General features: G+C 44.9%; 1 long non-coding RNA gene across 4 annotated transcripts; it reads left to right on the top strand.

The window, feature by feature from the left end:
* Window positions 1-11,304: 11,304 nt before the first annotated feature.
* LOC125508485 (uncharacterized) lies at window positions 11,305-14,929 on the top strand. Of its 4 annotated transcripts, none has more exons than XR_015604291.1 (6): window positions 11,310-11,703; window positions 11,810-12,345; window positions 12,453-12,916; window positions 13,027-13,356; window positions 14,097-14,224; window positions 14,525-14,872. It is a non-coding gene; the product is annotated as an uncharacterized LOC125508485 (long non-coding RNA). The 4 variants fall into 4 exon arrangements; XR_015604290.1 differs by having other exon boundaries at window positions 11,312-11,703; window positions 13,027-13,306; XR_007283532.2 differs by having other exon boundaries at window positions 11,305-11,703; window positions 13,027-14,224; window positions 14,525-14,929.
* Window positions 14,930-26,699: the final 11,770 nt, after the last annotated feature.

Genomic DNA, 26,699 nt, shown 5'->3' with positions numbered 1-26,699 from the left:
CGGGGGCAGACAAAGAGCTATCCAAAGGGCAAGAGCCTATACAGCCGAAAAATAAAAAGGCCGATCAGCCGGATCGACCACGCCTTGGCCGCGATAGGGCGGCTAACGATGTCGCACATAAGTCAGCACACGATTTACGTGAGGACTTGCACCAAAAAGCCGATATGACCAAGTCCATCTATGGTTCTAGGAAGCGCGCTTCGACACAGAATCAAAACCGAACACTACAACCATCAGAATGCCATGACATATCCAAATACAGGGGTGCCGGGCACCCCCTATGCTTCACCGATGAGGTTCTGGATCACGAATTTCCAGAAGGATTCAAACCCGTGAACATAGAAGCATATGACGGAACAACAGACTTTGGGGTCTGGATTGAGGACTTTCTCCTTCATATCCACATGGCTCGCGGAGATAATCTCCACGACATCAAATACTTACCCCTCAAGTTCAAAGGACCAGCTCGGCACTGGCTAAAGAGCCTCCCCGAATACTCAATGGGAAGTTGGGAAGAGCTCGAAGACGCTTTTAGGGCTAATTTTCAAGGGACCTATGTCCGACCTCCGGATGCAGACGATTTAAGTCATATAATTCAACAGCCCGGAGAGTCAGCCCGAAAGCTTTGGAACAGATTCCTCACTAAGAAGAATCAAATTGTCGACTGCTCGGACGCCGAAGCCTTAGAGGCTTTCAAACACAGTGTCCGAGGGGAATGGCTCGCCAGACACCTTGGCCAGGAAAACCCTAGGACAATGGCAGCCCTAACAAGCCATATGACCCGCTTTTGTGTGGGCGAAGATAGTTGGCTGGCCCGTAGTGGCACCAATGACCCAGGCACATCCGAAGTCAGGGATGGCAATGGAAAACCACGACGCAATAAAAGCAAGCATCGAAACAAGGAAGACAGCCCAGACAACACGGCAGTAAAGGTCGGATTCAGGAGCTCTTGACCCGGTCAACGGAAAAAGACATTTAAAGACAACAGAGATGGACCGTCCTGCCTAAACAAGATTCTAGACAGATTATGTCAGATTCATGGCACCTCCAATAGAGAATGCTGGGTCTTCAAGAAGGCCGGCAAGCTAAACACCGAACACAAGGGGAGGGAGACACCAAGCGAAGACGAGGATGAGCCTCGCTAGCCGAACACTGGGGGACAGAAAAAATTCCCACCGGAGGTCAAAACAGTGAACATGATTCACGTAACGAAGAGGAGGAGCAAACGCACACTCCGAGACGTATGCGCCATGGAGCCCTCTACCCCCAAGTTCAACCCTTTGTCGGCCTGCCCGATCACTTTTGATCATGGGGATCACCCGACCAGTATCCGGCACGGAGGTTCGGCTGCCTTGGTACTAGACCGAATAATTGACGGATACCATCTCACCCGAGTCCTTATGGACGGTGGCAGTAGCCTTAATCTGATATATCAGGACACAGTCCGTAAATTGGGGATAGACCCGACAAAGATCAGCCAAAGCAATACTACCTTTAAAGGAGTAATACAAGGCTTAGAGGCCCGCTGCACCGGCTCTCTTGTACTAGACGATGTATTTGGTTCTCCCGACAACTTCCGAAGTGAAAAGTTAACCTTTGACATCGCTCCATTCCGAAGCGGCTATCAAGCGCTACTCGAAAGAACGGCCTTCACTCGTTTTAATGCAATAACGCATTACGCTTACCTTAATCTTAAGATGCCCGGTCCACGTGGCATCATCATAGTTAGCGGAAACACAAAACGTTCCTTACGTGCGGAAGAACGTGTGGCGGCTTTAGTAGCCGAACATTGAACGCCATCTCCAACTAGAATAAATGATCGGCCGTCAAGACCGCGAACACAGCTAGATGAGTCCAGCGCATCACTAGCTGTAACAGCTCAGATAAACCAAAGACTGGGTTGATTGACATACCCCCATACGTGGTGCTAGGGGCTTCCCACTTGTAAAAAGGACTACAGTTCAGCTTGATCTTATTTAGATTGAATTTTAATGGTTTATTAAGAATAACCATTTTTTCGCACGAAAACTTTCACCTGGGCTTTCCTCTATTATAGATGATCATCGTGCTACACCCTTCCAAGATACGGCACAATGGAGACACAGGCGCAGACGTGCAGCAGGGCCCCGTTCAAAGGTTTATTTTTAGATTAAGACCTTGTGTAAACCTTTTATACTATCTCTTGTTGCTTCACACCCTCAGGATACTCAACATAACCAAGAGGGATGCTGGCGTTATTGACATTTCGTCACGTTAGACTAATGCACGTACCTGGAAATTCAGGGCTTATTATCGAGGGTGTTACTCGGCCCAGTATACCTTGTGAAGACCGAATACCTTAGGGAGTGTTCGACGTCCCGAGTTTTTCCTTATATGCATCAGCTCCGAATCATGTCTTTGGTCAATAGTTGGGTTTGCCCGCCTCCCGTGTTTTGCTACCTTACGTTCCGCTCTATCGGCTAAGGTGGCACCGGGAGAACTACTGCGGTTGTGCCTTGGTTCATCTGGACTATCATGATAAAGCGCGAGACTGGTCAACCACTCGAGGACTCGGTGGAATCTTCGCGGTTCCTCCGCATTAACAAAGGACCGGTTTCCCAGTCATGTATGTACACGCACCACATTCGGATAAGCGCGGAAGTACCAGGGGCTATATAGTAGCCCCACTGTCAAACTCCTATGGCTAAGTGAAAGTGTTAGAGCAATATAGTCCAATTGCCTTGTTCGCAGCGCTATCACCTCCTTAATGGACCAAGACATTGGATCAAGTGTGAATACATGCTTTTCCGAACACCCCCGCATTATATGCGTGGGGGCTGAAGCCGACGGCTGCAAACTTTCAGGTTATATACATACATAAAACGGCCGCACAGGAGGCATCATAATACTTTCAGGCAAAAGTATAAACACAGCCTTTTATAAGCCAAATAGCATTGTTTTTACAAATTGGGATACATGTCACTCGAACATGATACTCTTCGAGCACTGAGCCTCTATTAAACGAGCGCCTTCTAGGACTTCTTCAAAATAGTGCTCGGACGAGACCTGGCCTACGGCCGGACCTCGGGTTGCAATAGCAGTGGCGTCCATCTCTGCCCAGTATGTCTTAACACAGGCAAGAGCCATCCGCGCACACTCTATGCATGCCGACCTCTTTACAGCGTCGTTATGCAGCACAACACCAAGGAATCGTTGCACTAAACCAAAACAACTATTCGGCCTTGGTCCTTCCGGCCAAAGATAATCCACGACATACCTCATGGCAAGCCCGGACAACCTATGGAGCTCAGCCCACTCGGCCATTTGCTCATTTAACAGCAGCGGATGCGTTGGAGCACTGAACTGCGACTAGAACAACTTTTCCACTTCGTGATCTTTTTGATCTTTGAAAACCTCAGTCACATCAGCAGCACTCATTGCCAGGTCCGAGTACGCATCTGCAGCACTCCATAATTGATCCAAAGGAGCATACTTTGGATCTTCAAACTTCGTCCGCAACAAAAAGGGCTTCCCAGTCGTGATATCTCCGGCTTGACGAAGCTCCTCCTTCGTCGCTTTGATTTTAGAGTGTGTCTCCTTGGCTGCTACCATGGTTTTCTCCAGGTCCGCCGCTTTCGCTTAGCTTTCCTTTTCAAGAAGCTCATACCAGTCGGCGGCATCCTTGAGCTCAATAGCCATCTTGGCTATTTTATCTTTGCTCTAGCGACGAGCAGCCTGTTCGGCTCTTAACTCTTCGGCCGCCTTTAGGGCGGCCGCATCACTCCTTCTGGCTTGTTCCTTGGCTTTGACAAGTTCCGCCCGAAGGGTCTCCACGGCGGCAAATCCATCTGCAGTCACAACATATTATAGATAATAGCATCATGCTCCTCTTAATATTTGTTGACCACCCGAAAATACATACCCTGTGCCTCGTCAAGCCGCTTGTTCACAAGCGCGATGTCAGCATCTGCCGCGTCGAGTTGCCGGCTAAGTCCGGCCAGCCACCGTACCATCAGCCGCCTGCACATGAAAGCAGCACGATCATTACCTCGGACTAGGATCCTATGATTCCCGCCTCCGGACAGCAACCAGAGTCTCAGGGGCTACTATCTGTATAGAGCACACCTAGTGTGTGCGGTACCATCAAAAAAATTATATATAACTTAGCGTACGTCAAAGCGTCTTAGCAGACTCACAAAAGCTTCATGCAACCCACTTTTGGCGGATGAAATCCTCTCAACCACCGTACCCATTAAAGTACGATGCGCCTCTGAGATAGCCGCTTTCTCCAAAAACTCATCAGTGCATCCAGTTGTGCACTGGACAGTCCCGGACTCTTTCTATTGCTCTCCGTAGGAGATGAATATTCCGGACTTTGGGTGGCCGAAGGGTTACCTTATGGCCTTGGCGGGTCAGGAGAAACCCTTCGTGACGATACCTCAGGGTCGTCCGCCCCAGGAGGCGGGGAGGCAGGGGGATGCGTTTCGCTCTCCATCATCTCCGGAAGAAGATCCCCCAAGGACGAACTCTGTTGAGAAGGGCTACGAGCCGAACTGCAAGATATATGTCTCGGTTATTATCCCTGGAGATAAAGCAGGATATATTTACCAAAAGTACTCTTGATTCACTTACAGCTCGGTGGAGGGCTGGCCCCCTTGCATGCACTCTGCGGTAAGGACGCCCTCCTGAGCAGGGCCCCCTGGCGAAGGTTTCTTCCCTTCTTTGGAAACCTTCGTTTCTAGGTCTTCAGTGGCGGTTCTTTTCCTTCCTTGGGGAGAGGGGATTTTAGGCTCTTCAACCCGATTATCCTCCATCGCAGAGACGCTAATTCCCCCAGTTTGGATGAGTAATGCGTGAGGCCCGCTTTTGGCTTCTTTATCTCTCCCTTTATCTTCCCCTGATGGCACTTCATAAAGTGCGTTCTTGAGCATCCTGGCTAGCACAGGATCCGGTGAGCCTTCGGGAAGGGGGGCCGAACACCTGAAAATCTTCGCCTTTCTTACCCAGTCCTGGCCAAGAGCAATTTTTTCAGAATGATGTTGTGATAAATAAAAAGACAGCATGTTCGGCCGCAGAATTACTTAAATGGGTATCTGGACGATTGCAGTTTAGACCCGGATTCTCGGTGGTGTCCGGACAATTCATTTGTGATCCGAAGAATAATCCATACATCCCCTCGAGCGTCATGCCGAAGAAATGTTGAATAGTTCACGGTCCTTCCGGGTTGAACAACCACATACGGAGAGATCGACGTTGGCATGGCAGGACCCAGCGAACTAGCATAACTTGCATTACGTTGACAAGACTGACATCCCTCCTAAGGAGATCTCGGATGCGACTCTGCAATGTTGGCATGTCATTAACTGGCCCCCAGTCCAGCCCCTTGTTGACCCATGACGCCAGTTGTGGTGGGGGGCCCGAATGGAAAGCAGGGGTGGCTACCCACTTGGTACTTCGGGGAGCTGTGATGTAAAAATACTCCCGCTGCCATAAGTTGGACACCTCCGGGAAGGAACCCTTCGGCCATGGAGCATCGGCGCCTTTGCTTATTATGGCACCTCGGCATTCTGCGTGTCGCCCATCGATCATCCTCGTCTTCACATTAAAGGTCTTGAGCCATAAGCCGAAGTGTGGGGTGATGTAGAGGAAGGCCTCACACACGACAATAAATGACAAGATGTGAAGGATGGAATCCGGGGCTGGATCGTTGAAATCGAGCCCGTAATAGAACATAAGCCCTCTGAGAAAGGGATCCAGACTAAAGCCTAGCCCCCGGAGGAAGTGGGAAACAAATACGACGCTCTCGTTGGGTTCGGGAGTGGGGATGACCTGCCCTTGAGCAGGCAGCCAGTGCGATATTTCAGTGGGCAGATACTTGTCTTCCCTTAGCTTCTTGATGTCCCCTCTGTGATAGAGGAGGCCATCCACCGGCCTTGAAGGTTGGATCCAGACATGGTTGAAGGTCTGAGGCGCTTAGCCTGAACCTTGGGTGTTGGAACTCGAGGTGGGGGAGGGGAAGGATGAGCGCAAGAAGAAAAGGACAGGCTTTGGCCCCTTTATAAAGAGGATGAATATCGAGCATCCTCCGCGTGGCCGTTTGGAACTTGCATAAAATCGAGGAGTCATACCAGCAGGCGCGGTTGGGTTACCCACACCCATATTGATGAGAATCCCGTGATAAGGGGACACAATCTCTGCTTCGACAAGACATGCCAAGAAAACCGCCTCGCAATATGTGTAGTAGCTGGTTGAGAAAAACGGTTCCAATATTAACCGGGCCATGGTGTGATGTCACTTTATGAAAATTTGTCAGCAGATTAGATTTGTGGAAATATTATACTCTCTATGGTGGTATGTGGAATTTGTTTTGTAGAGCCGGCCACGATCTTTGTTTTCAAAATCTTCTATGGAGTATTCGGAGAAGGAACCAGTCTTGCAATGTCGAAGACAATCTGTGCCCCGGACTCATTGTCATTGAAGCCTGGTTCAGGGGGTACTGAGGGAGTCCTGGATTAGGGGGTCCTCGGACAGCCGGACTATATACTTTGGCCGGCCTGTTGGACTATGAAGATATAAGATTGAAGACTTCGTCCCATGTCCGGGTGGGACTCTCCTTTGCGTGGAAAGCAAGCTTGGCAATTCGGATGTATCACTACTAGGAAAAGGGCTATAGCTAATATGGACATTAATGGCGCACCATGTATGTGGTGCGCCACTGTTATATAGCAGTGGCGCACCAGATACAGGTGCGCCATTATTGACATATTACTAATGGCACACCTAGTGTGTGGTGCGCCATTAGTAGTTTTGAAAAAAAATTGTTAGCAGTGGCGCACCAGGGGATAGTGCGCCATTACTAGTTGACATAGTAATGGGGCACCACACCCACCGTGCGCCATTAGTAGTTTTGAAAAAAAAAATTGTTAGTAGTGGCGCACCAGTGGACAGTGCACCATTACAAACTAGTAATGGCGCACTGTCCACTGGTGCGCCACTACTAACAATTTTTTTTTCAAAACTACTAATGGCGCACCACACACCAGGTGCGCCATTAGTAACCCTGGTGCTAAATGCACCCCCTCGTGGACCGCCTTTTCAGTTTAAAAATAAATAAAAGAAAATGATGGAAATGTCAAAAAAATAAAAGAAAATAAGTTTCCCATGTGATATGTGGTCTAGTTGTTGGGAAAATTTAAAATATTAATTTCGACTTTATTTGCAGAATCTTTCTGGAATTTAGAAAATGGGCTTAACTTTTGCATACGAACTTGGATTAAAAAGTTTTTTATATGAAAAATCATCTACTTGAAAAGTTACATACGAATTGAACCGGGGGAACTATGTTCAACATCTTCAAAATCCCAAAAAACCTAACAGAACGAAAGATACGGGGCTTTTAAGATCTCGAGGGGGGAAGATGAAAAAAAAATCAAACTTACTAGTGGCACACCATTTGCTAGGTGCGCCACTAGTAACAGAAAAAAAATTGGTTTAAAAAAATTGGATTTTTTTAAATATGATACGTAATATGACCGGGAAGTTTGAAATATTTTTTTAAAATTTCATCACACTCATGAACATGAACAAAGTCCTAGACATCAACAAGGTTTAATAGGATTGATATGATAGATATATCGACAAGTGCGTGTGAAGTGAGCTGCAAAGTTAGGCCTACCTAGGCTGGAGTAGTGTGAGGATGGGTGCCCTTTCGGGAAGTTTGACCACGGAGTGCGATTTGACTTGAGATTAAGCATATTGACATGAGATTAAGCCATAGTGACCCGAGATTAAGAAAAAAACGAGAAAAAAATTTGAAAAAAAAATTCTGAAAAATTTGAAAAAAAATTGTTAGTAATGGCGCACTTCTGTGTGGTGCGCCATTACTAAGTCAGATAGTAATGGCGCACTTCTGTGTGGTGCGCCATTACTAAGTCAGATAGTAATGGCGCACGAGATAGGCATAGTAATGGCACACTATAGGTGCACCATTACTATCTGGGATACTAATGGCGCAACAGAGGTGCGCCATTACTATTTTGTTACTAATGGTGTGATAATAGTGGCACACCTGTAGTGCGCCAATAATGGAAAAAACAGGTGCGCCACTAATTATCCTTTTCCTAGTAGTGTATAGATCTCCTCCGTTGTAACCGACTCTGTATAACCCTAACCCCCTCCAGTGTCTATATAAACCAGCGGGTTTAGTCTGTAGGACAAAAACAATCATAATCATAGGCTAGCTTCTAGGGTTTAGCATCTACGATCTCGTGGTAGATCAACTCTTGTAATACTCATATCATCAAGATCAATCAAGCAGGATGTAGGGTATTACCTCCATCGAGAGGGCCCGAACCTGGGTAAACATTATGTCCCCCACCTCCTGTTACCATCAGCCTTAGACGCACAGTTCGGGACCCCCTACCCGAGATCCGTCGGTTTTGACACCGACACCCATTACAAAATATCTTGTCACCAAACTATCTGTTATCGATAATTGCAGTGATTGCAGAAAATACCTTGTTGAAAACCGCTTATCATTTCCTTCTGCTCCTCGTTGCGTTCGACACTCTTACTTATTGAAAGGACTATGATAGATCTCCTATACTTCTGGGTCATCAATTGCTACTCCCTATCCCCGACAGTTTCTGGGTCGTGTGGGAAGGACCATCCTATCACACACACTGGCTAGGTTACGGTTTAAAATGCCATCACTAAAAGGGGTTAAAAACCGTTTGTATAGCAGCTCGCTGTAGAAGTGATGTGCCATTAGGTACGAGGATGACACACATCAATAAGCTAAGGAACACCCGCAAGGCCTAGAGGAAGGGCGCCAAGGCCACAAGAAGAAGGAGGCCACCAACTAGAAGGTGGAAGCACCTCACAGGTGACCCCCTGCGCATGGGCGTGCCCACAGGCCATCTAGAGAGCTATTGAAAGGGAAGAAGCACACTCCATGCGCACGAGCCTCCAAACACCTGATACGTCTCCAATGTATCTATAATTTTTGCATTGTTCCATGCTATTACATTATCCATCTTTGATGTTTTATATGCGTTATTATGCTATTTTATATCATTTTTGGGACTAATCTATTAACCTAGTGCTCAATGCTAGTTGCTATTTTTTCCTTGTTCTTGTCTTCTATAGAAAATCAATACCAAATGGAATGAAACTTTTTGACGATATTTCTTGGACAAGAAGACACCCATGAAGCTTCGGGAGGAGGCCAGAGGAGCCATGAGGTGGCCACAAGCCAGGTGGCCGCGCCCTAGGGGGGCACCTCCAAGGCTTGTAGCCCCCTAGAGCTCCTCCAACCCTAATCATAGCTCTATAATTCCCAAATATTTGCCGTATAACAAAGGGCACGCCAAAATACTTTTCCTCCACCGCAAGTTTGTATACTCGTGAGATCCCATCTGGAGACCTATTCTCGACCCTGCTGGAGGGGAATTCAATCACGGAGGGCCTCTACATCAACCTTGCTGCACTACCGATGATGTGTGAGTACTTTACCACAGACCTATGGGTCCATAGCTAGTAGCTAGACGGCTTCTTCTCTCTCTTTGATCTACATTACAATGTTCTCCTCGATGTTCTTGGATATATATTCGATGTAATATTCTTTTGCAGTGCATTTGTTGAGATCGGATGAATTGTGGATTTATCATCAGATTATATATGAACTATTTTATGCATGATTAAGGTAGCTTTGTATTTCTCTCCGATCTATTGATTTTGTTTGGCCAACTAGATAGATTTTTATTGCAATGGGAGAGGTGATTTGTTTTGGGTTCAATCATGCGGTGTCCTCACCTAGTGACAGAAGGGGTAGCGAGGCACATATTTGTATTGTTGCCGTCAAGGATAAAAGGATGGGGTTTATACCATATCGATTGGATCTATCCCTCTACATCATATCATCTTGTGTTACTCCGTTCTTGTTAACTTAATAGACTAGATGCGTGCTAGATAGCAGTTGATGTGTGGAGTAATAGTAGTAGATACAGGCAGGAGTCCTTTTACTTGTCACGGACGTGATGCCTATATTCATGATCACTGCCTTAGATATCATCATAACTTTGCGCTTTTCTATCAATTGCTCAATAGTAATTTGTTTACCCACCATATGCATTCTTTCAAGAGAGAAGCCCCTAGTGAAAACTATGGCTCCCGGGCCTATTTTATCATATTATTATTAGATCTATAAAACAAAAAACACAAAAATATCTTGCTACAATTTATTTACCTTTACTTTATTTTCCACTTCTATTTATCTTTTATACATATCTCTATCAAATCTCATCCTTGGAACTAACCGTGAAGGGATTGACAACCCCTTTATCGCGTTGGGTGCAAGTATTTGTTTGTTTGTGCATGTGCTATCATTGGAGACTTGCGTGTACCTCCTACTAGATTGATACCTTTGTTCTTAACTCAGGGAAATACTTATCTCTACTTTGCTGCATCCCTTTCTGCTTCAAGGGAAAAACCAACTCAAGCTCAAGAAGTAGCAACGCCGTGTCCATGGGCCTCGCAACTATAGCTACCTCATGCGCATGGACCTGTACCGCGCCCATTAGACCCCCATGCGCACAAGGGCTACTTAGTCCGTGCGCATGACCCTCCTAGGAGGTTGGCCCTGGAGTTCCTGTTTTGCCCTCTAGCTCATCCCTCACCTCAAGTCACCTATATATTCCATGCCTAAGACATTTGTTAGGGTTATAAAAGTATTATGAGACATTAGAGAAAGCTTTTCTCCCTGTACCAACACCTTGGGGAATCAAGACCTCCTAAGGGAGAATGATCCCCATCATAGGATCATCAAGTCCTCCTAAGGGGGAGGATCTCTCTAGATCATCATGCCCTCGTTTCTTTGGATTTGAGAAGAGCTTAAATTTGTGCTTGTTTTCCTTTGATTTATCTTGTATGCTTATGGATCTCAACTATGCACTTCTAGTGGATTTGTAATTGGGTTTTGTTTGACTGATTTCTCTTGTTATTCTTCCCATTCCAACTACAAGTGTGAAAACATCATCCATTAGGGTTCCACCCAACAATATCTTGGTATCATGAGCAAGGTTAATTGGCATCTTGGAGTGCCTACCCCCCATATCTCTCCCTAATAATAAAGCACGGATTAACTCCATGGGTTCACCGTCACAATACGCTTCTTTTCTTGATTTTACACTTTCAGTTTGAATTTAAAACATATTTGAGGTGGTACTAAATTTTGTCTCCCTAGGGTTCACCTAACAAGTCAAACTCAACAGGTACAAGGGAAAAAAGAACCCGCATGACAACCTATCTCCACCTCAAGCGCATCTCCACGATCTAGTGCACTGCCGCGGCCGGCCCCCGCCCCTCTGCCGCGCGTCACCACCGCCGGCCACCTCCCCTCTGCCGTGCGCTTCCCCCCTCCGCCACCATCATCGGCCACCGGCCCTCCGCCGTGCGCCGCCCCCACCCCTTCGGCTTCAGTGGATCCGCACCGCCGCTGCCCTTCCTCTCCACCGTCACCAGCGCCTGCCCGCGCTCATCCATCGCCGCGTTAAGGCTTCAGTGACCACGGCGCCTTGGCTGTGACCCAGGTCTGCTTGGCCGCCGGATGGATGGATACCGGCCGAGCTCATCCTTGGCGCCCCAGCTGCGACCCATGGTTGATTGGCCGCCGGCTGGAAGGGGACGTCTCCTCCTGACTAAGCTTGATGTGGGACTGACAGCCTGGTGTGTGTGGCATGCGGACGGCAATGACGCATCTTCTCTTATCGTCCTCATGCTCTCTTCCCTTAATTCGTTATTCTATCTCTCTGACTATTGGCTACATGCGCAGGTGTTTGAGGCAGGACCGCATGAGTAGTGACTTGCATCCAGTAGGAGGAAGCAAGAAGTAGCAACGACTCTGAGCTAGTTGCTAGCAATGCACCCCCTCCCCTCTCATCTGGGTACATGGATTTTCAACGGCCAAACTACTCTCTTGATTCTTTCTTTAGCGTTTTAGTTTTCACTAACAATCCATAGTTGGTAAACCATGAACTCTATTCAGGAGCATCCGCCAACAACCTGTCTGATGTTATGCATACGACGGATTGAGATTCAGTCTAATTTTCATGTCAAACTCTTACCTTTGTTTAGAAAATCAATATGAAGAAACAGGTGTATCTGATGTACGATCTACACTTAAGAACAAGTGTACCAGTTGTTCCAAGCTGCCGGACGGCCAAAGAGTCGGTGAGGGTCCACAATCCATTTGATTTCATGGGGATTATTTAGTAAAATGCGATCTACACTGAAGCCAATCCGATCCAGGTGAAACAGAGGTTGGTAGATTATTTCGGCAATGGGGCTTCTGCTTGTGCGGCTCTGCATGTATGTTTTCAACTTGCAAATGGCCTGACTTTATCAGTTATTGCTTGATGAAAGACCAACCAGTTTATGCCTGACATTTGTGTCTCTACATTATGCGCGAGGCCCAGACCGAGCGTTCAAAGTAGGAAAACAGACTCGGCGTGGCGGCCGCTCCCCATTTCCCTGCGTCATCCAGATTTGTTCCGGCTGGGTGCCACCCCGGCGGCTAAGAGTGTGTTGTCCCACGGAAGCAGGCCCCTCCTCTGTACTTTTACAACATATCTAGTTATGGTTCCATTGTTATCGTGCACCAAACCTTCAATGAATTTCTTGAAGAAAATGAATGGATTCTTTTGTTGTGTGCATCAACCAGGTAAAATCCTATTGGTTGTTATAATTATACAATCTTCTGAGCCAGCGAGCAGAAGTAATTGCTGATGTAAGTGTGGCAACTAATTTTGTTTACAACTGTCATTACTAATTCTATTAAATCTGAATTTCATGGTGAAGCATGGTTGGAAAAGAAAAGTCATGGATAAAGCTTAGTGGTTCCAAGTGAAGAGTTTCTGCTAATCCATCAGCGAATGCTAATGTAAGCATTACATCCTGTGAAGATATTTATTCTATGATTCCTGCAGCTTTTTGTTGTTGTTGAAGCTAGCTGTGTGATGCCCTTTCTGTTTCATGTGATTTGATGCATAGATAGACAGATTCTATGTAGTCAGGACTTGGTACTTGGACCTTCATAAGATGGCGCAAGGGGAGCTATGGGGATAGATTGACAACAATATTTGCAAGCAGGAAATTAAAGTACAAAAACTACTTCGTATCGCCTTGGCTATAAGAGCGCTTGGACTCCCACAGCTGAAACCCCTGTTCAATTGCTTTCCATGCTTGACCTTGTTGTCCCCGTTTTGCCGACTTCGGCAGAATCTCGCCGTTTGACTTCGCCCGAATTCTGTCTGCCTGTTCTCCACCCATGGTACATGGTTCAGTGCCTTCTGTAGATTGATGTTCTATTCTCCACCCATGGTACAAAAACTACTTCGTATCGCCTTGGCTATAGAATTATCTGCTATTTTCCTATAATTTCGCCATCAAAAGATGTTCTATTTGTTTGGTTACTAGCTGTTCTGGTTGTGCCCATCGATCATCATAGCCAATTGGTTTCCTTTAAACGCAAGCTTCCTCTTTTACATGATTATCAAAATACCTCCATCATGAAGAACAAAGACTATTTGTGATTTTTTGTATTATCTTTCAGTTGCTTGTTGTGACCTAAAGAATTGACAGGCATTCATATGTACCAGTCAGTCCTGTATGTTGATACATGACAAGTGTATGGGCATGAGTCAATTGGTCGCACTAGTAGTTAGGAAGTCTTGTGTAAAGTTTTCAAACAAAAGATTATTATTAATGATTACTGGAACACCTTCTCTATTATTGCTCTTGATTTTAGTATTATCCGATTACTGGATCATTAAATCAGTCTTGTATGTTGGCATAGCCTCAAGCAAGCCTCTGTATTTTGCCTTTATTAGGAGTAGGTGAGGCTCAAGCGACTAATTTGGTTTCCTGTGAACTCAAGTTTTATATTTCATGATTATCAAAAAATTGACTAGATCAATTTTTTTCTCTGCAATTGTTCCTTGTGTATGCGCAGATGTAGATGCTATTTTTTACAGTTTTAGAACACCTATGCATGCCAATGTGACAATGTTTTTCCATTGATCCATCCATGCGCAAACTGACAATTTTGTTACTCTGTTCAGGTTGCAATCACGACGAGCAACAAATGTATGCACTGAACTACTGGAGTAAGGTAGTGAAATACTTCTTGCTTGCGTGGGTGGAATTTTCGAACAGAGGAAGAACATACAACAGAGTGTATGCACTACAGGTATGCTATTACTTAAAGCCTTATTGCTTTGCAATGGAAGAGTACATTTCCTTGCATATATAACATACAAATGGACTTCAGACTGAGTATTTCTTCTAACAGCTTATAGCTCATCTTTGCAATTTTGTTGTCTCTGAAGCATGAAGGTAAAAGGCAATAAATTGCTTTCTTTTAAATTGGTTCCATTCTGAATATAAATTAGCATATCCAGGCCCTAGACCACGTACATATGCATAACTAACAGGTGGTCTTTTCTCATATTTTTAGTTAATCGTTTTTTTACATATTACATGTTTATAGGAATGGCACAATATTCTCATGGCGGAATGGGGATGGGGCACTATGTGACCCAACAACTGTTCTACCAGCAGGGTTGATGGCATTCTATGGCAATACCAGGAATCCAAACATCATCCCCGAAGTGATCCGTGGTGCTCAGTGATACACTTCAATGGAAACATGAAGTTGTGGCTTGGTGTCGCTCTCAACCAGTAGAGGGCTATATGGACTAAGCATGTATAGACTAGAATGGAATTCTTGACACTGTAACTTTTCTTTCTGAAGTAATTTAAGAAATCATCCAAGAATAAGTCATCTGCCAATATATTGATTGTGGGAAAATGAGTGAACTATTATTTTTATTTGTTATGGATGAACATATGTGTACTATTTGTAGCAAACATCTCTCCAACTGGAAGGAAAATATTGGTGTTTGCTCCATGGTGAAGCACTGTGTAAAGAGGCATGCAGCGACAGACACAGGACTTCCCCTCCCTCCATGAAACAAGTCCACAAAATTACAAGTTGAAAGTGAGTGGGAGTATGATGGACTGTGTATAGACTTGGTATAGGAGTAGTTTGCATTTAAGTTTGAAACAAGGGATTTCCCTTCCGCAGTTCAATGACATGTACGTTGTGTGGTGTACGATCTCATTGTCTTGAATCGACCATGTTCGGATGCGGTTTGATAACGTGACTTGCCACCGTTGGCGAGGGTTAAAAAAATGATAAATGGTAACACAGAAGGAGTGTCGTATTTTCTTTTGTGGGGTTAGAAGAGAATTCATTTCTCAATGAGTTACAAGTTCACTCCTACAAAGCATAGGAACATCTGCAGGTCCCGAGTACAACCGTACTACGGTACGACCCTTGGCACGACCAAAAGTAACTAAGTAATGGCTAACAGAATTCCGGCTCCTACTTACATGAACAATGGTTACATTAACTTAGACTACCTCAGTGCAACCCATTTCGACTTCCACCAAAGTTTAGACTATTGAAGAGCGAGGTTGATACCCTCCTCACAAGCAAGGAACTCAGCTTGAAGTGCCCCGGGGTGTCGTATTGATATAGGGGCCGCGGACGTGGGGATCTTGAGCCATGCTTATTGGGTTATGGGTGTCTAATTTTCTCTCCCGTTGCAATGCACGGGCATTTATGTGCTAGTTCTAGCCTAATTTTGTAGCTTTTTGTCCCAATTTGAAAATCCCCACAAAAATAGCCCTACCAATTTTTTCATTTGTTGGATCTTGTGAGATTTCGTTGATTTGGTCCATGAATTTCTTGTTTGGCAACTGGATCTACCTTTCCCCACCATCCCCAACCTTCCCTACAAACGAATTTCCTCGATTTTTCTGACTTACCATGGATTTGGGGTTGTTCTTGCACAAGCGGAACACCTAGTGCGCACAGGTGATATGTCGCTAATGTATTTGTAAATTTTGATTTGTCCATTCTATTATCATATCAGTGTTGGATGTTTTATAAGCATTTATATGCTATTTTATATCATTTTTGGGACTAACCTATTAACCTAGTGCCCAGTGCCAGTTCCTATTTTTTGCTTGTTTTTGGCTTTTTAGAAAATCAATATAAACAGAGTCCAAACACGATAAAACTTTATGATGAATTTTTCTGGACCAGAAGGGACCCATAAAGGTTCGGGAGAAGACTAGAAGAGTCACGAGGGAGCAACAAGCTAACCAGGCACGCCCCCAGGGAGGGCCTGAGCTTGTGGGACCCTCGTGGCACCTCTTTACCTAATTCCACATCTATCAATTCCCAGATATTCCGAATATACTAGAGATCCACCTGAAACACTTTTTCCGCCTTCGCAACCTTCTATTCTTCCGTGATCCCAGTTGGAGTCATTTTTGGAGGGGGAATCAATCCTGGAGGGCTTCTACATCATCCTTGCTGCCTTCTAATGATGCATGAGTAGTTCACCACAGACCTACGGGTCCATAGCTAGTAGCTAGATAGCTTCTTCTCTCTCTTTGATCTTCAATACAATGTTCTCCTCAATGCTCTTGGAGTTCTATTCGATGTAATATTCTTTCATGGTGTGTTTGTTAGGATCCGATGAATTGTGGGTTTATGATCTGAATATTCATGAGAAGTAATTGAGTCTTTTCTAAACTCTATTATACATGATTGTTATAACTTTGTATATGTTGGCGTGGAAGCACAATCACATATGGGGCAAGGCTACCCCTTTGTGGTTCGGCAAGGGGGAGATCACATTGCACAAGGAGCAGAAATGGCAGGGCAGCGCAGTGATGGACAACTCTCTTTTACCCAAGTTTGGGCTGCTTTGCAGCATAAAACCCTACTCCTGCTTTAGTGGATTGATCTGGAGGAACACGAAGACGCGGCGAGCTCAAGCCTAGCAAGTGTGCCTCGGGGAGAGAAACACACACATACAAGTGTTGATGTGTCAAATTGTTCGAACCCCTTGCTAGGTTGCCTCGGGCCTCCTTTTATAGCTTAAGTGGGGGCCATAATGGCAAAATAGTCATTTTAGTATGATTAGATAGCTAATAGTGTCATCATACCTAGCTCTGGTAGTTAGGAGAAAGTGCATTAAATGCACTGCTAGGTGTCATGCTGAGGTTGAAGCCTGGCAAGCCAGTCGCACCACTTATCATTTTTCTCCTTATTAGCGTGACACACCATCTTGACTGGTGTCAATAAAGTTAATCTCCTCTCTAGCAAGTTGCCACATAGCTGACAAGATCCACCTAGCCAACTAAGAGCTTGACACCGCACTGATTAATGACATGTGCATGATGCGGTCGAGCGATGGCATCTTGGCGGAGGCCTACCAGTACGGAGCTTGCCGGGATCCGATCTTGATGGCCTAGGAGCCTTGTTGAGGCAATCTAGTCTTGGCTCTCAGGGGCAGTCTCGACCCTGTCGGGCTCTCCTGAACGGCAAGGGAGGCCTACCTGAGCTGCTCTCCTGCTGACTTGATCTTCTTAATGCACTCCTTGATCTCATGAAGAGTGGTTTCTCTAGCTTATCTTGTGTCATGTCTTAGTAATTGGTGTATGATCGTCAGCACGCCTGTGCACAAGTCCGGGTGGCAAACACAAATGTTTGACGCACCGACAGGAGCCCCCGGGCCTGGTCCATACGTGCTGCTGGGCATCATTGGGGTAGGCCCAATCAATTTCACGTGTGTACATAATGACATTGCCGGGCTGACGCTTGTGTTTTTTAGATCTTCTTTGCTTCTTCATTAACCTGGGCTTGATCTCGCACCCAAGTCTCCCATGGCATCTTCACTACTCAAACGGTGCACTCCGTTCACGTCGTAAAACAGGGGCGTACATGTCCACGGGAGCCCATTAGGGCGTCCGTGCATGAACCGGGGGTAACTGCCATTTTATCTTTACCTCACCCACTACTCCTACCGTTTCTGCCACGCGTGCCGCATGCATTGCGCGGGGTTGGTGGACGCGCAGGGAGCGCAAAACGTGTGCCTTAGCAGAAAGCCCAATGCCTCGGATTGGAGTAATTGGGCGGCCGACAAAAATGGACGCCATCAGGAATGCAGAAGGTTGGATTGGAGGAGCGGGGCGGTTGCCCCGGGGTAGTGGAGAGCTAGCCACCTTCCCCCCCTTATTCCACTATAAAGGGAGGTGTGGAGGAGTGGCAATGCTCATCCACCATCTCCTTCTTCTCCATCTCCATTTCTGCTTCCATCATGGTGAGGGGAAGGGGCTGAGCTCATGATCCCGTCGCGATGACGAGGGCTTCTTCTCGACGCCCAGTGCCTGCCTCTACCGCAGATGCAGAAGCTGGGTCTAGCGCATAAGGTGAAGTTGTGGGGCGCGGTCGGGGATGGCGCCGGACTTCATCGTCAAGCTGCACGATCCTCCGCACAGCCGTCTACGGCTCCCTCGTCCCTTTGCCAGGGTGATGGAGGACGACCAGCCGCTTGGGTTGCGGTTGTGCATGAGCGGCTGCTACAACGGCACCATGTGGGTGGATCTTGAGTTCCCCCCACCACATGTCATGCTCCCCAGGCATCGCTGGAAAACCTTCACCCACACCCACTACCTTGCAGAAGGGCACATCCTCTGCTTCAAGCTGGTGGAGCATGATATGTTCTCCATCAAGGTCTTCCGACACTCAGGTGCTCATCTAGGGTGCTTCATGGAAAGCTCGAGCAATGATGAAAGCTCCTCCTCGAGCGATAGCGATGAGGAGGACACCAACAGTGAAGATGGCAATGAGGAGCCCCCAGATGTCAGGCATGAAGATGATGACTCGGACTCTGGCTGAACGCCAGACGCACCGTCATCGTCAGCTAGGCGCCGACAGCACCATCATCTTCAACTAGACCCTGGCAAAGCAATTTGTCGGGGGAGCTTGGCTTGGTCGTCACCGCCACCTCTAGGTGGACCCCGGCAGGCTTCCTCGTGGACTCCGGCTTCGTCTTCCCTGCTAGTGTCCCTGCCGAACCGTGTTCCTCTGGTCCTGGCATGAATGACCAGGGCATCGCCTATCCACTCTCCCCATCCCCATCCTCTTCTTCCTTGCCGGGGTGCTGCCCTCCCGATCTTGTCAGGATGCATCTCACTGGTCCTGACTGGGCCGGGCTAGGCTTCTGCCTAGGCGCTTCTTTTGCCCTCTTCCTTCCTTGCTGCAACTCCTAGGAGGAGAGGGACAAGAAAGGAATTATGGGTCATTTATCTTTTTTCAAATCAAATGATGTAAGCACTTGCCAAATTTTAATTAAAACTATGTAATTATTCATCCATGTTTGTACTTCATATGATATGTACTTGTTTATGTACATATTAGTGAAAAAATGCTTGTCGGATACTTGTGCATGTATTTTAAACATGCTGAAGGACGAGCCTTCAATACTTCTTAGTAAACAAAGTTTTTCGGCAAGATATCTTGCCGGCCTCCATCGCAGCCACTACTAAACCTCATTCAATGAGCTCAAAAATGGGTTAGGAGCACAAACAAAGGCTAGCCACTTGTTAATCTCTCGAATGCAACTACAACCAATCATGTTGAGTGGACTTGAGTCAAGGATGGGAGCATGTATGGCAGAGACAACAAGGTTTCCCTATGTACAAGTTTATCATATGTGAACATAACATGGAATGATGGGATGAACTTAGCTCTGTTTGCTGTCCTTCTTACTGTTTTAGATAAGGAGGGGTTCTCGGGGACCAGTGCATGGGTTTGCATCCATCCTTCTTCCTAGAAAACGATTCGTGATGAAACCTTTCTGTTGTCATCTAAAGGAAAAGAGAAGATATGATAGCATTTAGTCTTTCACAATATGCCAGTTATGTTGTCTTAGGACTATTGTAATCACAATAGGATCTTATTTAAACAAATAAGAAATCATGTATGCAAGTTTTTATGAAAGCTCTTCGTTTTATTCATCTATGCACATGGTCTATGCTTGGCCTTGTACAAAGGGTCACATGTCCCGGGGACTATGCTTGTACAAAACACGTTGCCGGAGCAGGGCCCGACAATCGTGCCTTATGGTTAGAACTTACGAAGATGCTCAATATTCAATGACTTTTGCATTGCGATGCCATCTTCAGTCTCCAGACGGACTGCGTCAGGTCTGGTGACATGCCCACTTCAGTATCAACTTGTTTGCACCCTTGGCGGATTGAACACGCCTAAGGACAAGGTCACCTTCGTCAAGGCTACGGGCGTGAACCCTGCGGCTATTATAGCGGTGCATGGCTTGCTGGTATCGTGCAACACGCATAGCTACCCGAAGATGATCTTCCTCGAGGAGCATGACATCGCCATGACATAGCTGCTCTTGCGCTACTACATCATAGGCAAGTACTCGAGGTGACCCGTATATGTGTTCCGTGCGGAGCACTTCTTCTGCACCAAATACCAGGGAGAAGGAAGTCTGGCCAGTAGCTCGATTTGGTGTCGTCCTGATTGACGAAAGAACCACTTGCAACTCATCAACCCAACGCTTGCCGCATTTTCGCATCTTTTCGAAAGTTCTTGTATGGAGCCCTCGCAGCACTTCAACATTCATCCTTTCAGCTTATCTGTTTCTCTTGGGGTGGGCAACAGAAGCGAAGGAGATCTTGCTTCCAAGGCTCTGGATGTATTGCATGAAGGCGCGACTTGTGAATTGGGTATCGTTGTCGGTGATCACTCTGTTGGGCAGTCGAAAATGACATACCAATCCTTTAAAGAACTTGATAGCTAATTGCACAGTCACCTTCATCACTGGCTCCACCTCGGGCAACTTTGTAAACTTGTCGATTACCAGTACAAGAATTCAAAGCCTCCGATGGCATGGGGAAAGGGGCACAAGATATCGAGCCCCCAGACCGTGAAAAGGCCGGGATAAAGGGCTTATTTGAAGGGCTTGAGCAGGTTGATGAATATTCTTGGAATGAAACTGACATGCTTCAAATTTGGTGATGAGCTCAGTTGCATTTCGGAGGGCAGTGCGCCAATAGAATCCTTGCCGGAAAGCTTTCCTGACAAGTGCTCTTGATCCCAAATGTGATCCACACACACCTCCATGTATCTCTACAAGCAGCATTAGTCCATCTTTTTGACTGATACATGATACGTCTCTGTCGTATCTATATTTTTTGATTGTTTCATGCCAATATTATACAACTTTCACATATTTTGGCAACTTTGCATATGATTTATTGGACTAACGTATTGATCCAGTGCCCAGTGCCATTTCCTATTTTTTGCATGTTTTTTGTATCACAGAATATCCATATCAAACAAAGTCCAAATGCAATAAAATTTTACGGAGAATTATTTTGGAATGTATGTGATTTTTTGGAGTTGGAATCATCGCAAACAGAGGCCCAAACAGCCCACAAGACACCAGGGAGCGCGAAAGGCCCCTGGCGCGTGGTAGTGGGTTGTGCCCTTCTCGAACGTCAGTTGGAGCTCTACTTCGGGCGCAAGGAAGCTTATATTCGAAAAAAATGTGTTAAAATCTCAACGCAATCGGAGTTACGGATCTCCTAGAATATAAGAAACGGTTTTCAGCCAGATCAAGGGAACGTGACACAGAAGAGAACAGAGAGGGAGATCCAATCTCGGAGGGGCTCCCGCCCCTCCACCGCCATGGAGGCCATGGACCAGAGGGGGAACTCTCCTCCTCTCTCCTGGTGGCGCCGGAGTGCCACCGGGGCAAGGATCATGACAGCGATCTACATCAACAATCTTGCTACTGTCATCACCAACTTTCTCCCCCTCTATGCAGTGGTGTATCTCCCTTCTCTCCACTATAATATCTACTTAAACATGGTGCTCAACTACATATATTATTTCCCAACGATCTATGGTTATCCTATGATGTTTGAGTAGATCCGTTTTGTCCTGTGGGTTAATCGTGATCTTGGCTGGTATGATTGTATATTTTATTTATGGTGCTGTCCTAAGGTGCACTCCGTCTCGTGCAAAGGGGAGGGGGCCCCACTGTAGGGTATTGCAATACATTCATGATTCACTTATGGTGGGTTGCGAGAGTGACAGAATCTTAAACCCGAGTAGGTGGGTTGTTGCGTATGGGAGTAAAGAGGACTTGATACTTAATGTTACGGTTGGGTTTCATGACCTTATTGATCTTTAGTTGTTGCAGATGATTGCTAGAGTTCCAATCATAAGTGCATATGATCCAAGTAGAGAAAGTATGTTAGCTCATGCCTCTCCCTCATATAAAATTGCAAGAATAATTACCGGTACTTGTTATCTATTGCCTAGGGACAAATGACTTCCTTATTGACAAAAGCTATCTACTTTTATTACCTTTCAATTTATCCCTAGTTTTATTCTCGCAAAGTACTCATAGTTTTATCCTTGCAAAATACATTCATACTTGTTTCCGGTAAAGCAAACATCAAGTGTGCATAGAGTTGTATCGGTGGTTGATAGAACTTGAGGGAATATTTTTTCTGCCTTTAGCTCCCCGTTGGGTTCGACACTCTTATTTCTCAAGAAGGCTACAAAATATCCCCTATACCTGTGGGTAATCAAGACCTTTTTCTGGTGCTGTTGCCAGGGAGCAATAGCGTGGGGTGAATATTCTTGTATGTGCTTGTTTTCTTTATCACTAAGTAGTTTTTATTTCCTATTCTAAGTTGTTCTCTATCTTTAGTTATGAATATGGAACACAAAACACCAAAAAAATTAGTTGTACTTGCTACTCATGGAGATGGGGAACCTCCTAAAACCCTCGATGCTTGTTACATGAAAACTATTTTGCACTACTTTGATAATCCTGAGAAAACCCCATTCAACTTGATAATGGGAGTAACATTGGATCAACATGAATACTTTAGGGATTATCTCTTGACACAAAAAGGGAAACTTTTATGGGATCAAACTCATATATTGAAGTGGTATGCCTTGAATCTATGCTTGAGATATGATTATACTTGTTGCTCTAGGATGAACACTCCACATCTTCCCTTTTCATGCAAATTTCATGATAATGAAACCTTAGCTTGTTATGCTAATGGTATATATGATTACTATGATGTGAAACGAATAGAAGAATTTGTTACTTTTAAAGGTGCTTATGAAATTGAATCTTTGCTTTTAAAGTATGAAGCTTTTGATGATGATGTTTATAGACCTGAAAATTTTGCTATCCTTAAATATTTCTATGATAATTATAAATTCAATTCCGATATTGATGAATTTATTGAGAAAATCTTCGCTGTCCAAGAAGAGACTAATATTTTGCATGAGTATATGGAAGAAGGAATTGATGAAACTATGAGCTCATTGGATGAAAAAGATGATGAGGAGAGCGAAGAACAAAAGGAGGAAGAGAGGATTAGCTACTGTCCCACCTTATAATGAGAGTAACCCTCCAACTCATACATTATTTAATATCCCTTCATGCTTACTGAAGGATGAATGCTATGATAATTGCTATTATCCCATTGATTCTTCTGAAATGTCCCTTTTTGATGAACTTGATGCTTGATATGCTTGTCGCCATGATGCCAATATGAATTATGCTTATGGAGATGAACTTGCTATAGTTCCTTATGTTAAGAATGATTGTTTCTATTGCACCCACACATGATAGTCCTATTATCTTTTTGAATTCTCCAAACTACACTATATAAGAGAAGTTTCAACTTATTAAGGATTACATTGATGGGTTGCATTCTACCGTTGCACATGATGATTGATGAGTATAATATGCATGTGATTTCTTCTCCTACTTGCAATTATTATGAGAGAGGAACTATATCTCTGTCTCTTTACGATTCCAACATGATAAAATCGCAAGAAACTGCCTATGCCATGTATTGGCCTTTACTTGATGTGCATGAATTGTTCTTGTATGACATGCTGATGCATAGGAAGAGAGTTAGACTTCGTCATTGCATGATATATGTTGCTTTGTGCTCATTACTAAATTCCAAATCATTGTTAATTAAAATTGGCTTTGATATACCTTGGGATCCGGGTGGATCCATTACTTGAGCACATTGTGCCTAGGTTAATGGCTTTAAAGAAAGCGCTGCCAGGGAGAAAATCCAGAAGTTTTAGAGAGTCATTTATTTCTGTTTGGTGCTTTTATAAAGTTGAGAAACAAAAAAAAAAGAGGGGAACAAAACATCACAAAAAGAAAAGTGAAAGTGAGATAGACGAGCACCGTGGCTGCGGGAGCTAGCCTTGAACTTTGTTCATGCCCATGGAAATTTTGTGAATATTAATTATAGAAACTTTTCAACAAAAATAATTATCCCCTTGTACAATTCCATTGTATTATAAAAATAATGTGCCAAGATTTTCCTTTAGGATGATTAAATTTCTTGTTGGTTTGTGCGGTGCAAAACAAAAACTTTGTCTGTAGTTCGCAATTTTACCCTTTTTACTAGAACATCAAACGGTTCTGAAACTTGTTGTAATATCTTTCTATACAAATTGTTTATTTTGACCTAATTTTTCAGAATTTTTAGAGTTACAGGAGTATGGTGGATGTTCAAATCTTTACAGACTGTCATGTTTCCACATATTGCTGTTATAGCTTCATTATTTGTGTATGTTTGAATTCTTGTTGAAGCCTCCTTGGGCCATAGAATTGTGATAGCATACAACAGGTAATATTTTTTATAATTATAAAATAATATTACATCACTACATGATGGTATTTCATTGCCATATTCACTAATCCTGCCACTAGAAGTTCAGTTAAGTTTTGTGTGGATGAAGTGTTTGAAGATTGAGGTGGTCTCGATGTGAGGAGAAGGAGGAGAGGAAAGAACTCAATCTTGGGGATGCCCAATGCACCCCAAGTAAATATTCAAGGAGACTCAAGTGTCTAAGCTTGGGGATGCCCCGGAAGGCATCCCATCTTTCTTCAACAAGTATCGATATGTTTTCGGATTCGTTTCGTTCATGTGATATGTGCAAATCTTGGAGCATCTTTTGTGTTTAGTTTTTCACTTTTATTTTATGCACCATGCTGGTATGAGATAGTACATGGTTGATTTATAGAATGCTCATTGCACTTTACTTATATCTTTTGAGAATGGCTTTATACAATGCTGCATGTGCTTCACTTACATCAGTTGAAGTTTGGATTGCCTGTTTCTCTTCACATAGAAAACTGTTGTTTGAAGAATGCTTTTTTGCTTCACTTATATTTATTAGAGCATGGTCTTTTGTATAAAGAATTAAACTCTCATGCTTCACTTAGATCTATTTAGAGGGTCAACAGGAATTGGTCATTTGCATGGTTAGTCATGAAATCCTACATAAAACTTATGGATCACTGAATATGATATGTTTGATTCCTTGCAATAGTTTTGCGATATAGAGATGGAATATGTGGGAGGTACTAGTAAATGGTTGTGTTTAGCAAGAATATTGGTGTTAAGGTTTCTGATTCCCGAAGCATGCACGTATAGTCACTCGTTATGCTATGATGTTGGGGCATGATTTATTATTGATTGTCTTCCTTATGAGTGGCGGTCGGGGACGAGCAATGGTATTGCAGAATATCGATATCAAATGAAGTCCAAATGCAATAAAATTATATGGAGAATTATTTTGGATTATATGTGATTTTGGGAGTTGGAATCACCAGAAATGGAGGCCCACACAGCCCACAAGACACCAGGGCGCGCCAGAGGCCCCTGGCGCATGGTGGTGGGTTGTGCCCTCCTCGAACGTCGGTTGGAGCTCTACTTCGGGCGGAAGGAATCTTATATCCGGAAAAAAAATTGTGTTACAATCTCAGCGCAATCGGAGTTACGGATCTCCCGGAATATAAGAAACAGTTTTCGGCCAGATCAGGGGAACGCGAAATAGAAGAGAATAGAGAGGGAGATCTAATCTCGAAGGGGCTCCCGCCCCTCCACCACCAGAGGGGGAACTCTCCTCCCATCTAGGGGGAGGCCAAGGAAGAAGAAGGATGGGGGCTCTATCCTCGTCTCTCCCAGTGGCGCCGGAGTGCCGCTTGGGCAAGGATCGTGACGGCGATCTACATCAACAATCTTGCTACCGTCATGACAACATTTCTCATCTCTATGAAGCAGTGTAACCTCCCTTCTCTCCACTGTAATCTCTACTTAAACATGGTGCTCAACTCCTTATATTATTTCCCAATGATCTATGGTTATCCTATGATGTTTGAGTAGATCCGTTTTGTCCTATGGGTTAATCGTGATCTTGGTTGGTGATACGTCCATTTTTCATCATGCATTTACATCGATAGTTATTGCATTATGGGTTGTTATTACACATTATGTCACAATACTTATGCCTGTTCTCTCTTATTTTACAAGGTTTACATGAAGAGGGAGAATGCCGGCAGTTGGAATTCTAGGCTAGAAAAGGAGCACATATTAGAGACCTATTCTGCACAACTCCAAAATTCCTGAAACATCATGGGAGCATGTTTCAGAATATATAAAAAATATTGGGCGAAGGAAGTACCAAAGGGGGCCCACCCACCATCCACGAGGGTGGGGGCGCGCCCTAACCCCCTGGGCACGCCCTCTGTCTCGTGGGCCCCCTGGCAGGCCTCCAGTGCCCATCTTCTGCAATATGAAATCTTTCATCCGAGAAAAAATCATAAGCAAGCTCATGGGATGAAACTCCACCGCCACGAGGCGGAACCAATCTAGGGCTCCGGCGGAGCGGTTCTGCTGGGGAAACTTCCCTCTAGGAGGGGGAAATCATCACC

The sequence above is a fragment of the Triticum urartu genome, chromosome 5A (genome assembly GCF_056163025.1).
Source record: "Triticum urartu cultivar PI428250 chromosome 5A, HENAU_Tu73, whole genome shotgun sequence".
NCBI classification, from domain to species: domain Eukaryota; kingdom Viridiplantae; phylum Streptophyta; class Magnoliopsida; order Poales; family Poaceae; genus Triticum; species Triticum urartu.
Note: the sequence above shows the minus strand (reverse complement) of the source record. Positions and strands in the feature narration are given on the sequence as shown.